We start from the raw sequence: 11,644 nt of genomic DNA, 5'->3' as shown, positions 1-11,644 counted from the left end.
GTTCAATTCTGGGTTCTGTAAAATGTACCCAAGAGCCTTGATTCTCCTGGGGCCTCAGTACTGATCTGCTCACTGCTTGAACTCTGTTGACTCAGTGATGCTCCTATCATTGTAGTGGTTTGTTGTCATGTGATGGCTTTCCTAAAATTGTGGACAATTCTGTTTTCTTTTATTATTATTATACTTTAAGCTTTAGGGTACATGTGCAAAATGTGTGGTTTGTTACATATGTATCCATGTGCCATGTTGGTGTGCTGCACCCATTAACTCGTCATTTAGCATTAGGTATATCTCCTAATGCTGTCCCTCCCACCTCCCCCCACCCCACAACAGTCCCCAGAGTGTGATCCCCTTCCTGTGTCCATGTGTTCTCATTGTTCAATTCCCACCTATGAGTGAGAACATGCGGTGTTCGGTTTTTTGTCCTTGCGATAGTTTACTGAGAATGGTGGTTTCCAGTTTCATCCATGTCTCTACAAAGGACATGAACTCATCATTTTTTTATGGCTGCATAGTATTCCATGGTGTATATGTACCACATTTTCTTAATCCAGTCTATCGTTGTTGGACATTTGGGTTGGTTCCAAGTCTTTGCTATCGTGAATAGTGTCGCAATAAACATACGTGTGCATGTGTCTTTATAGCAGCATGATTTATAGTCCTGTTCAAACATCAGCTAGGGATTTCATAAGAAAAGTGTTGTCGAATTTTTCATTTCTTTTCCACATTGCTCCTCAGACTTACTGAGATGGGTTTCTGATGTCAAGCTGAGGCATTTTCCTTTCCAAGTGTTGGATTTTATACTTACCTGGGTATTAAATCACTCCCTGTGTGGAAATCAGCTTCATCTATCACACCTTCCCTATAAAATTTTAGAAATTTATTTGTGCACTGCAAGCGAGACACTCCATGATGAGGACACATTCCATCTTTCTTGTTGTTTCATAAAATTACTTTATTAGTGTAAATTTTTCTCTGCAAAAAAAGATGGTATCTGGATTTTAATTAATCATCCTGCTCTTTTATCTCCACATTCTTCTCCAACACTATTTCCTGCAGTTTAAGAATGTCATATGTTATAGATATTTGTATTCAGCCCCTTGGAAGGATATGAGCTCAAGAAATAGGTGGCCACATATCAGTGATGCATGTGGCCGAGGTAACGGGAATCTTAGATGCTCAATCCTTGTCAAACAGGATACAGCCTCTGCTTACATGAATCACTAACAGGGAACATGCCATTTAATAGTACAGAATAGGAAAACAGACAGGGCTCTGAGTCTGGTTGGTATAGGAAACACAAGCCCTGGCAGGAAATGGCATCTCAGTCACACTTTCCTGTTCTGCAGAGGTAGGGAGGGAGCACCACTGAGACGCAGCCTGGGTTCTTGTACAGGAGGCATCCTGGGCTGTGTCTCTGTGCTCTCCATGCGCAGTAATACGTGGCTGTGTCCACAGGGTCCATGTTGGTCATGGTAAGGACCACCTGACTTTTGGAGGTGTCCTTGGGATGGTGAGCCTGTTCTTCAGATATGTGCTGTAGGATATTTTGTCATTCAAAAAAATGTGTGCAGGCCACTCCAGGGCCTTCCCTGGGGGCTGACGGATCCAGCTCATACCCATTCCAGAAGTGCTGAGTGAGAACCCAGAGACAGTGCAGGACAGCATGAGGGTCTCTGTGGGTTTCACCAGCGCAGGACCAGACTCCTTCAAGGTGACCTGGGACAAGACTCCTGTGGAGAAGACATAAGAAGATGAAGCCCACAAAGGAGAGAACTGATGTTTCCCTGACCACAACACTCACAGGAAGGGGTGGTCAGCAGCAGAAGTGTGGAGCAAAGCGTGTCCATAGTGGGGCACAGGAGTCACTGAGCGAAGCCCCATTCTCGGCTTTTGAACCCAGAGGAGGGTGGAGCTGGTGGAGATTTGCATCCCCTCATCTGAGTCCTACTTTATGGGGTGCACTCAGGTCTCAGGACTCAGTAGGGGAGTGCATCTATGGTGAGGAGCAGTGAGCCCTAAGGTGTGGGCGTCCACGTGTGCTCTCCATGGGGGACTCCATCTCATTTCAGGACCATGCCTCTCAGCCAAGGCTCTGAGATTCCTGCTCCTACAGACAGGGTCTTCTCTAAGGCTCACCCAGGGAGCATGCAGCTTTCTGGTTTTAGTCCTAGAGGAGGAGAGTAGAAATCAATAGAGATGGTTTTCTTTCTTCCTTCAGGAGAAATGAGGGTGGGAATCTGGTAGAGCAAGGGGCTTCCCATAAGTTTCTGATAAAAATCCTCTTTGTTTCGGGGGAAAGTGATGGTTTTTTTAAATGATAGAGAATACATCAACAAAACATTTAAAAATGTATTGTGTAAAGAAGTGTAAATGGCATCTCAGCCATTTACACACTGCAAGACACACTGCTTGTTAGTGTGTCTGCACATAGGTGCATTCCTATAGGAATGTTCCATGGATAATCAATCTTGTCTTTATGCCCTGTCAGCCCTTTAGGAAGAGTAGACTGCATCTCTGGCATCCCTCTTCCAGCGCATGAGTGAGCAGAGGCTTTAAACAGGGTAATTGGAGGAATCCCAGGGGAGCAGCTGGCAGACTGTTCCCAGCCTTGATTTCCACCTGCCCTAGAGGTGGTCTCTGTGCTCATAAGGCCATGGAGACTTTTGTCAGTTCAGATTGACCTAATTACTGCAAACAATAATGTACAGTAATTGGAAATTTCTAGAACAATGCACATATACATACACACCTCCATGCTAGCCATTCTGAGCTCTGTGATTTAGTGGAAGTTAAGCATTTGCACTGCAGCCATAAAGTAGGATCATTATGTAACTCACAATGTTGTTGTAAAATCATAGTTCTGCAATAATTAAAGCCTGGTGATTTACACTGGGCTCTGTTGCTGAGAGTTTTGGTTGTCAGCTGCAGGAAACAAGACTAAGAGGCAGTGAGATAAAATTAGTTTTCTTAGATTTAAAAAATGGCCTGGATGTGGCTCATGGAAAAGAAGACAGTAACATTCAAAGTCGTAGCCAATAAGCCCTGGGTTTTTACCTCACTTACCTCTTAGAAGCTCAACTAAAGCTGACTTTCTCCTTTCATTGTCTTCAATAATGTTTCAAAGTCTGGGAAAGATTAAGGTTGGGCTAAATTTTGCCAATGTTACTTTCAATTCATAATAAAAATGATTTTTTGAGTTATTTCTTAGAGTAAAATAATGACAAATTAGCCAAAATGTGTACTGATACCTGTGAGCAAATATAATATGGAAATAGGCATGTTCTAATACTAAAAAATAAATATTAGAAGTTGGGATGATATTAAGTGAAATTCAGTGGAGATGTATTGACCTGCATATTACTGTGTTATTGTGTAGTCAAGATATTTTAGAAAATCATAGAATAAAATTCAACATTCATTCCTGATAGAAATGATCTAAAATTAGGTATAAAAGAAGGATATCTCAAAAAATAAAGTGCATATATGAGAAAAACACAGCTTTCATCACACGAAGAATGGAAAAACTGGGAAATTTTCCTCTAAGAAGTGGAAGAAGACAAAAATGCCCATTTTTATCACTTTTATTCAGAATAGTACTGAAATGCTAGCCAGAGTATTTAGTTAACAGTAAAAGGAAATTACCTCAAATTTGGAATTGTGGAAGTCAGATTTCCTGTGTGCAGACAAAAAGATCTTATATTAAAAAAAGAAAACTAAAGCCTTCTCAAAAACTATTAGGATTCATAAGCAAATTAAGTAAAGTTGTAAGATTCACCATCTACATACAATAATTGGTGGCATTTCTATATGGTGACAGCAAAACATCTGAGAATGAAATCTATGAAACATTTCCTTTTACAATAGCTGCAAAATATACCTAGGAATAAATGTTACCAAATAAGAGAAAGATTTCTGGAAGAAAACTATAAATTATTGGTAATAGAAAATGAAATGGACATACATAAATAGGACATATACCCCAGATGCTCCACATTTATGGATTGGAAGAATTAATAGAATTAAAATTTTCATACTACCCAAAGTTATTTACAGATTAGATAAATTACCTATTAAAATAATAATGGCCTTCTTCACAGAAATAAGAAAAGCAATCCTACAATTCACACGTAGGCATGAAAGACCCAGAATAGAAAAGACCATCCCCCAAATGCATGGCATTTACACATCTGCAGTTCATTCATTTGATCATAACAGTCCCCAAACTCTTAACTCATTTCATCATCAACTCTAAACTCTAAAGTTTAAAACATAATTTAAATATTAACTAAACCATACACGGGTAAAATTTGAGGTACAATTATTTCTGAAACAAATTTCTCTCTAACTCTGAACCAGTAAAACCAGATATCTTATTTTATTGGGGCTGCTTTAACAAAGTGTCATAAAGTGCATGACTTTAACAAGACATATTTATTCCGTGCAGTGCCAAATGCTGGGAAGCCCAAGAAAGCCAATCACATGTATGTAAATGTTTCCTTCCTGATTTGCAGATGGCCATAATTTTATTGTATCATCTCATGACAGGGAAGCAAGAGAGGAAAGCTCTCCCATGACTTTTTATTAGAGCACTAATCTCATTTATGATGGCTTCACCCTTTTCACCTAATCACCCCTTAAATGGCCCACACCCCAATTACACCACATTGGGGATTAGGGTTCCACAATATTAATTTTGGAATTGCATACACATTCAGTCCATAGCACTGGACAAGTTATTTGATTTCAAAACACAGTGGTGAGTTAGGCATAAAATAGACATTTTCTCCCCCAAAGAGAAAAATAGGAAAGAAAAGAGGGGTGATGTGTCCCCAGCAACTACAACGCATAATAAAACAAATTACCATAGGCCTTAAGGCTCAAGTGTAATCTTCTCTGGGCCAAGCTTCTTCTTTCCCAGCTCATTGCAGCAGCAGAATTAATTCCAATGCTTTAGGTAGAGGCACCAATGGGTAACTGCTGAGTTAAGGTCCCATGCCAAAGACCCCATGCAGCCCTACACACAAGGCTCACCGGGAGTTCCTGAGTTCCAGGCAGTGGTAGGAGTCTTTTCCTCAAGGTTTTAAGCATGGACGGTCTGGTCTGTTGAAACCAAGGTAGTGGTCATGATTACTTCTAAATAAATTCAAGATTTATTTTTCTTTCTTCTGGAAGAATAGTGCACATTTGCAACCAAGTAGCTCCATCCTCTTAAATCTGAAGAATCTGACAGTATTCATCCATTTTGTCCCATCTCCATTCTTGTTCTTTAAAACCTGCATTCTCTTTTAATACCATAAATTCTTTATCAAGTGATATTACAGCCTCACACTCACTGTTCTCTTCAGAACACACTTTCTGATTTTTGCAACACAGATAGATTGAGAATTTTCCAAGCCTTTAAGTTTTGGATACTTTCTCCCTTATAATTTCATTTTCAATTCATCTCTTTCTTATTAAAAATGCCCAGGAGAAACCAAACTAAACTTTCAACGTTTTACTTAGAAGAGTTATCAGCTAAATATTCAAATTCGCTGCTCAAAGTTCTCCTTTACTAAATATCACAACATAGTCTAGACAAGTTTTTTTGTCACTTTATAACAAAGATCACCATTTATCCAGTTTCCAATAGCACTCTACTCATTTTAGTCTATCAGAATAACCCTTAATATATAAATTTCTTTATGCATGTCAAAACTATCCAGCCTTTTACACATAACCCAATTCCAAGGTACTTTCACAGTGTTGAAATAATTGTAACATCAGAACCCCACTTCTTCATCCGAAATTCTGTGTAGTCAGTTCAAACAGATTAAAAACGATCATACTTGGTAACTTACGCAACCTTAATTTTATCTCAGTTCCTCAATTCTGGAAATTCAAAGATAAACATGCTGGCAAGATACTTTTTATTTTGAGGCTTCTACTGTTGGCTCATAGCAGCCACCATATTGCTATTTGGTCACATGACATCTTCACGTGGAGCATGTGTGCGTGTGTGTATGTAAAGAGAGAGAAGGGTTCCAGGAGAGAGAGAGAGAGAGACCCTGATGTCTTTACCTCTACAGGCATTAATTCCATTTTAATGATTCCACACCCCTAATTTGCTGCACAATTAAATACTTTCTTTGTTCGTCCATTATTGAATTGTAAAGAAATACCTGAGGCTGGGTAATTTATAAAGGACATAGGTTTTATATGGCTCACAGTTGTACAGGCTGTACAGCAAGTGTGGTGCTGACATCTGTTTCTGCTAAGTGCCTCAGAAAGCTTACAGTTAAGGCAGAAGCTGAAGGAGAGCAAGAGTGTCACATGACAATAGGGGGAAAGATAAGAGAAGGGAGTGGTACCAGGCTCTTTCAATCAGCTCTCATGTGAACTGATAACTCATTCATCACCAAGGGGATGACACTAAGTAACTCATGAGGGATATGCCCCTAATGCCATACCTCCCAGCAGACTTCACCTCCAACATTGGGGATCACAGTTGGGGATTTGGAGAAAACACACATCCAGACCACATCATTCTACCCCTTATGTCTTTCTTACATTGCACTATACAATAATCCCTCCCCAGTAGTCCTTGAAAATCTGAACTTGTTTTGGCATTAATTCAAAATCCAAAGTTCAGACTCAAGGAAAAGTTCCTTTCACCTATGAGACTGGAAAATCAAAAATAAGTTATTTACGTCCAAAGTACAATGATGGGTCAGAAATTGGGTGAGGAGTCCTATGCTAAAAAGAGAAATTGGCCCAAAAATTGGGTAAAGATTTTCATGGAAGGCCAAAACCTAGTCAGACAGTCCTTCAATCTTAAGGCTCTAAAATAATCATTGACTCCATGTCTTGTGACCTGTAGGAGGGTGGGTCCCCAAGGCCTTGGGCAGCCCTACGTTTGTGACTTCCCTAATGCAGCCCATAAGGCTGCTCTCATGGGTTGGAGTTGGGTCCCTGTGGCTTTTCCATACTCGAGCTGCAAGCTGCCTGTGGATCTACCATTCTGGGGTCTGGAGGTTGGTAGCCCCTTCCATAGCTCCACTTGGCAATGTCATGGTAGGGACTCTGTGTGGAAGATCCAACCACACATTTTCCCTGCGATTGCCCTGAAAGATTTACTTTGTCCCCTAAAAGAGGGAAGTGCATGGTAATACTTGATGTAATTTAATGATGTATCTGAAAGCTTCATGGTCATACAAATACACATATACGCACAACAGCCCAGCAAAGACACATAAGTGTGCTCAGGCAAAATGAATGTATATTTAAACACCAAAACACCATGCCCATTTGTTTCATATTATTCTAATTATTTAGTGGCATTTAAATTGTGTTTGCAGTTTGAGATTGTAGTACAAAATAATGTTTTCATACGTGTATGTCTGCCTATTCCAATATTTAAAAAAAATACACTTCAATACATGTTTTGGTAAAACTGTATGTAAATGCCATTCTTGTCAAATATGTCACTTAAATGTGCAATGGTATATATTTTAAATATTGGCCTGTTATTAATAAATTGAATAACTAATAAGGCAAGCATCACTTTTTAAGTTGTATTACATTATTTGTTGGTTTTAGATTGTAGTTTTCAAACTAGGCAGGATAAAAATTCCTTATTTGAAAAGTTTTGCAAAAGAAATTTTGGGCATGAATATTCAATACAAACTCTAATCTTTATTTGCCAATATGCCTTTATAATAGAGACCATCTGGCATTATGAAACTAAACCCAGCCCATGCTTTTCAGGACTCACTCACAATGGCAGCTTCCTAGAGGGTGGCGTGAGAGTGTGCAAGCACATGGGGATTTGGACTTCATAATCAAAGGACTAGTGAGCCCCAAGCCTGAGCACATAGAGGGCAGCAGGAGGTGAAGAGCCCACTCTGTGGTACTTAAGAAAGGGAGGGTATGGGATGAGGGTGATGTCTGCAGGGACCTAGAAAAGGATGAGGAGGGCAGAGAGTGCAGGTAGATGAGCATATTCTAAGGAGAACTGTTATACTTCTAAACTTGGTTGGCTTCAGTGATTATGAAAAGAAAGGAACTGATTCACCAGACTTGGAAGACAGAAAGTAAAGGGACTTTCTTTTTCTGCATGGAGACTGAGGAAGATAAAAGGCTTTCAAAGAAGAAGGGAAGGTGGAGAAACAGTCTGAAAAACAGGACACTGGAAACCAAACAAAGTGGAGAAACAGAGCCATTAAAGTGCTGTTTATTTTCCACAAACAGCAGATGAAAAAAAAAGAAACAAAACACCATGCATATGCTGAGTTAAAGTTAGAAAACATATACAATTGTTTGACTATTACAGCACAAAAACACAAAACTCTATTCATGGAAATAGTTTGTATTGAGGATATGCATTTTTTTTCTAAGACAGGGTCTCACTCTGTCACCAAGGCTGGTGTGGAGAGGCACAATCACAGCTCACTGCAGCCTCAAACTCCCAGGCTTAAGGAATCCTCCCTCCTCAGCCTTTCAAGTAGCTGGTTGCACCAATCTCAGCTATTTTTTCTTTTATGTGTAGAAAGCATCTCACCATGTTGCCAGGCTGTTCTAAAACTCCTGAGCTCAAGTAATCTGTCTGCCTCAGTCTCCCCACGTGCTGGGATTACAAATGTGATTTTAAAAATTTTACTATTTTAATAACAGTATTATTTTAATAATTAAAATATATAAATAACCTATTTTAATAATTGTCCCAAGAGACCATTGCTAGTATTACTCAGAAAATATGCAGCAATAAAAGTTGCATTACATCCCTGTTCTAAGTTAGTGTTTTGTAAGTAAAAGGAATCATGGAATTAAAAGGAAAAAACTGTCAGACATCCTGGGGAAGACTTTTGCTTGACGAGGTCAGGAATTTCCAGGGTCTGAAAGGAAATCACAGCCTCTGAAGCTCCTGATGTGCAACTGCCTTCTAAGAGAATCTGCATGTCCTGAGCGCCCCCTGATGGTTCTGAGCGCCCCCTGGTGGCTCTGAGTACCCCCTGGTGATCTGAGCCCAGAATTGTTGTCTTTAGCGCCACCTATGTCCTGAGCGCCCCCTTGTGGTTCTGAGCACCCACTGGTGGTCCGGAGCACCCTCTCGTGGTCCTGAGCGCCCCCTGTTGGTTCTGAGTACCCCCTCTTGTCCTGAGCGTCCCCGAGTGTTTCTGAGCGCCCCCTGGTGGTGCTGAGCGCCCCCTGGTGTCCTGAGCGCCCCCTGGTGGTTCTGAGCACCCACTGGTAGTCCTGAGCGCCCTCTCGTGGTCCTGAGCGCCCCCTGTTGGTTCTGAGTACCCCCTCTTGTCCTGAGCGTCCCCGAGTGTTTCTGAGCGCCCCCTGGTGGTACTGAGCACCACCTGGTGGTTCTGAGCGCCCCCTGGTGTCCTGAGCGCCCCCTGGTGGTTCTGAGCGCCCTCTGGTGGTTCTGAGAACCCCGTGGTGACATGAGGGCAGTAGTGTTGCCTTGAGCGCCACCTAGTGTCCTGAGCACCCCCCTTGTGGTTCTGAGCACCCACTGGTGGTCCTGAGCGTCCCCTAGTGGTTCTGAGCACCCCCTGGCGTACTGAGCACTCCCTGGAGGTCCTAAGCACCCCTTTGTTTCCTGACCACCCCATGGTGGTTCTTAGCAGCATCTACCACGCAGTTCCCTCCTGTCTCTCTGCAGAGATTTTTGTGTCTGGGCTCACACGGATCTTCCCTCTCCTGTGTCCCTCACTGTAATACACGGCCTTCCCCTTGGCTTTCAGGTTGGTCATTGTAAGGTAGACTGCACTTGAAATGGTGTCGCTTGGGAATGTTAATTTTTCTGTACTCATGGAGAGTAACCCCGAGAACTCCCATATGATCTCTCACTGTTGCTACCCACACCAATTCCTGTTGTGAAGCATGCTGGACCAAGCTCATGCTGTACCCAGTAAATCCGAAACCAGAAGCTTTGCAGGACAGTCTCAGTGAACCGCTGGGTTGTTAAATTTTTCTCCTTCTGACTCCATCAGTAAACATCACACAGGACTTCTGTGAACACAGAGGAAACAGACTGAGAACAGCTCCAAGTGGAGCAGCCACAGCTAGACCTGATTCACAAGGGACACTAATATTGAGGGGGATGAGAAGGGAATCCAGATCAGTGCAGACCCCATGGTGTGGACACTGAGGAAGGGCACAGACATGGGGTGGCTCCATACCAGGGCCTGAAGGAAGAGGGCATGAGCTGCCTTTCATGAGGAGGGGTGGGGACACATTTCCGTGTCTTCATGTTTGTGGTCATGGGTGCACTGCTCAGCATTGCTCATCCATCCTCTGTGTCTACATTTCGGGAGGGCAGGGTCAAAGGATTTCTGGATCTGCATGCATAGCATTATTCTGCCCATTACTCTTTTTTTTATTCTCTAATGTGGACACTGTTCAGGTATCTTCATAGTAGCACACATTATCAACAAATATGTCCAGTAAGAAAATAAAAGTACATTTCCAGAGAAAATGGACACCTGTCTTTAATTGGTACATTTAGAGCTGCAAACTACTGTTTTTGACAATAAGGCAAAGTTAGGTTACAAAGAAAAAAAAAATACAGATCTACACTTTATTAGGGAGGGGGTTTATAATTACCATTATCTTGAGATCATTTTGCCACAAAACAATTCAACATTGAATATATCTGCCTGTGTAAGGAAACAGTAAATGTGGACATATGTGTACTTATCTGAGTGAAGAGTTCACATGGAGACATGTTTGCTTGTCTGAGACAAGAGTCCACATGAGGAAAAGTCTGTTTTCTGAGGAAAGCGTAAATGTAAGGACATACGTGGTAGTCTGAGGAAAGTGTCCACGTGGAGACATGTGTTTTTGTCTGAGGGAAGAATCCACAAGAGTAAAGGTGTGTTTGTCTGACAGAAGACTCCACGTGTTGATAGGTGTGTGGACTCATCTGAGTGTGAATGCCCATTTAGGGACAGTATATGCCTGAACTGAGCTGAAGTTTGGGGAAAATCTTTCTCAATCAAGGAAAGAAAATAATCCTGTGGATTATTTGCTTGTCAGGATGAAAAAACTTGGGTCACATAGAAAATTGATTTTTTTAAAATTAAAGATCTTTAGTGAATGTCAACATCTTATATGCAAATAAGGAAAACTAATTCATTCTTTGTTGCGTGTATCTTATGGCATTCTCACCAAATAAGTTATTAGATAATTTATACAGTCTGCATTTGACCCTAGGGATAATGTACTGCTAAATATCATTTTAAATTGTATATATTTAGGTTTATATTTTTCATCACAAAATTATGAGCTTAGACAAATTAATTGTGTCATGTCTCAACCATTGCATATCACTAAAAATAGTTTTACTCTTCTTAAATATTGCCTTTTTAACTTATTTGATATCCATTCTGTAAATTCCTGGAATATCCTCTATATGTTTACTTGACTGTAGTTTTGGCTTTTACAGAATTCAAATAAAGAAACTATACAGTGTAATTGAAATGACTTTACTGAAGAAAGTGGAAAATGAAGTTGCTGATCTAAGGAACTTTGAAAATGAGGAAATTCTATAAGTTTAAAGTGTAAAGAAACTGCATATAAGCACTCTATTCTAGTAGATAAAAATGGTTCCAAGAAGGGTACAGCTGTACATTTCTGATACTGCAATGCATGT

The 11,644-nt window shown here is 40.8% G+C and overlaps 1 pseudogene; it reads right to left on the bottom strand.

Moving 5' to 3' along the window:
- Positions 1-1,324: 1,324 nt before the first annotated feature.
- LOC112130654 (immunoglobulin heavy variable 2-26-like) lies at positions 1,325-1,850 on the bottom strand (annotated as a pseudogene).
- Between the last annotated feature and the right edge of the window lie 9,794 nt (positions 1,851-11,644).

This window comes from Pongo abelii, chromosome 22 (assembly GCF_028885655.2).
Source record: "Pongo abelii isolate AG06213 chromosome 22, NHGRI_mPonAbe1-v2.0_pri, whole genome shotgun sequence".
Classification (NCBI taxonomy): Eukaryota; Metazoa; Chordata; class Mammalia; order Primates; family Hominidae; genus Pongo; species Pongo abelii.
This window is presented reverse-complemented; position numbering and strand designations above follow the sequence as displayed.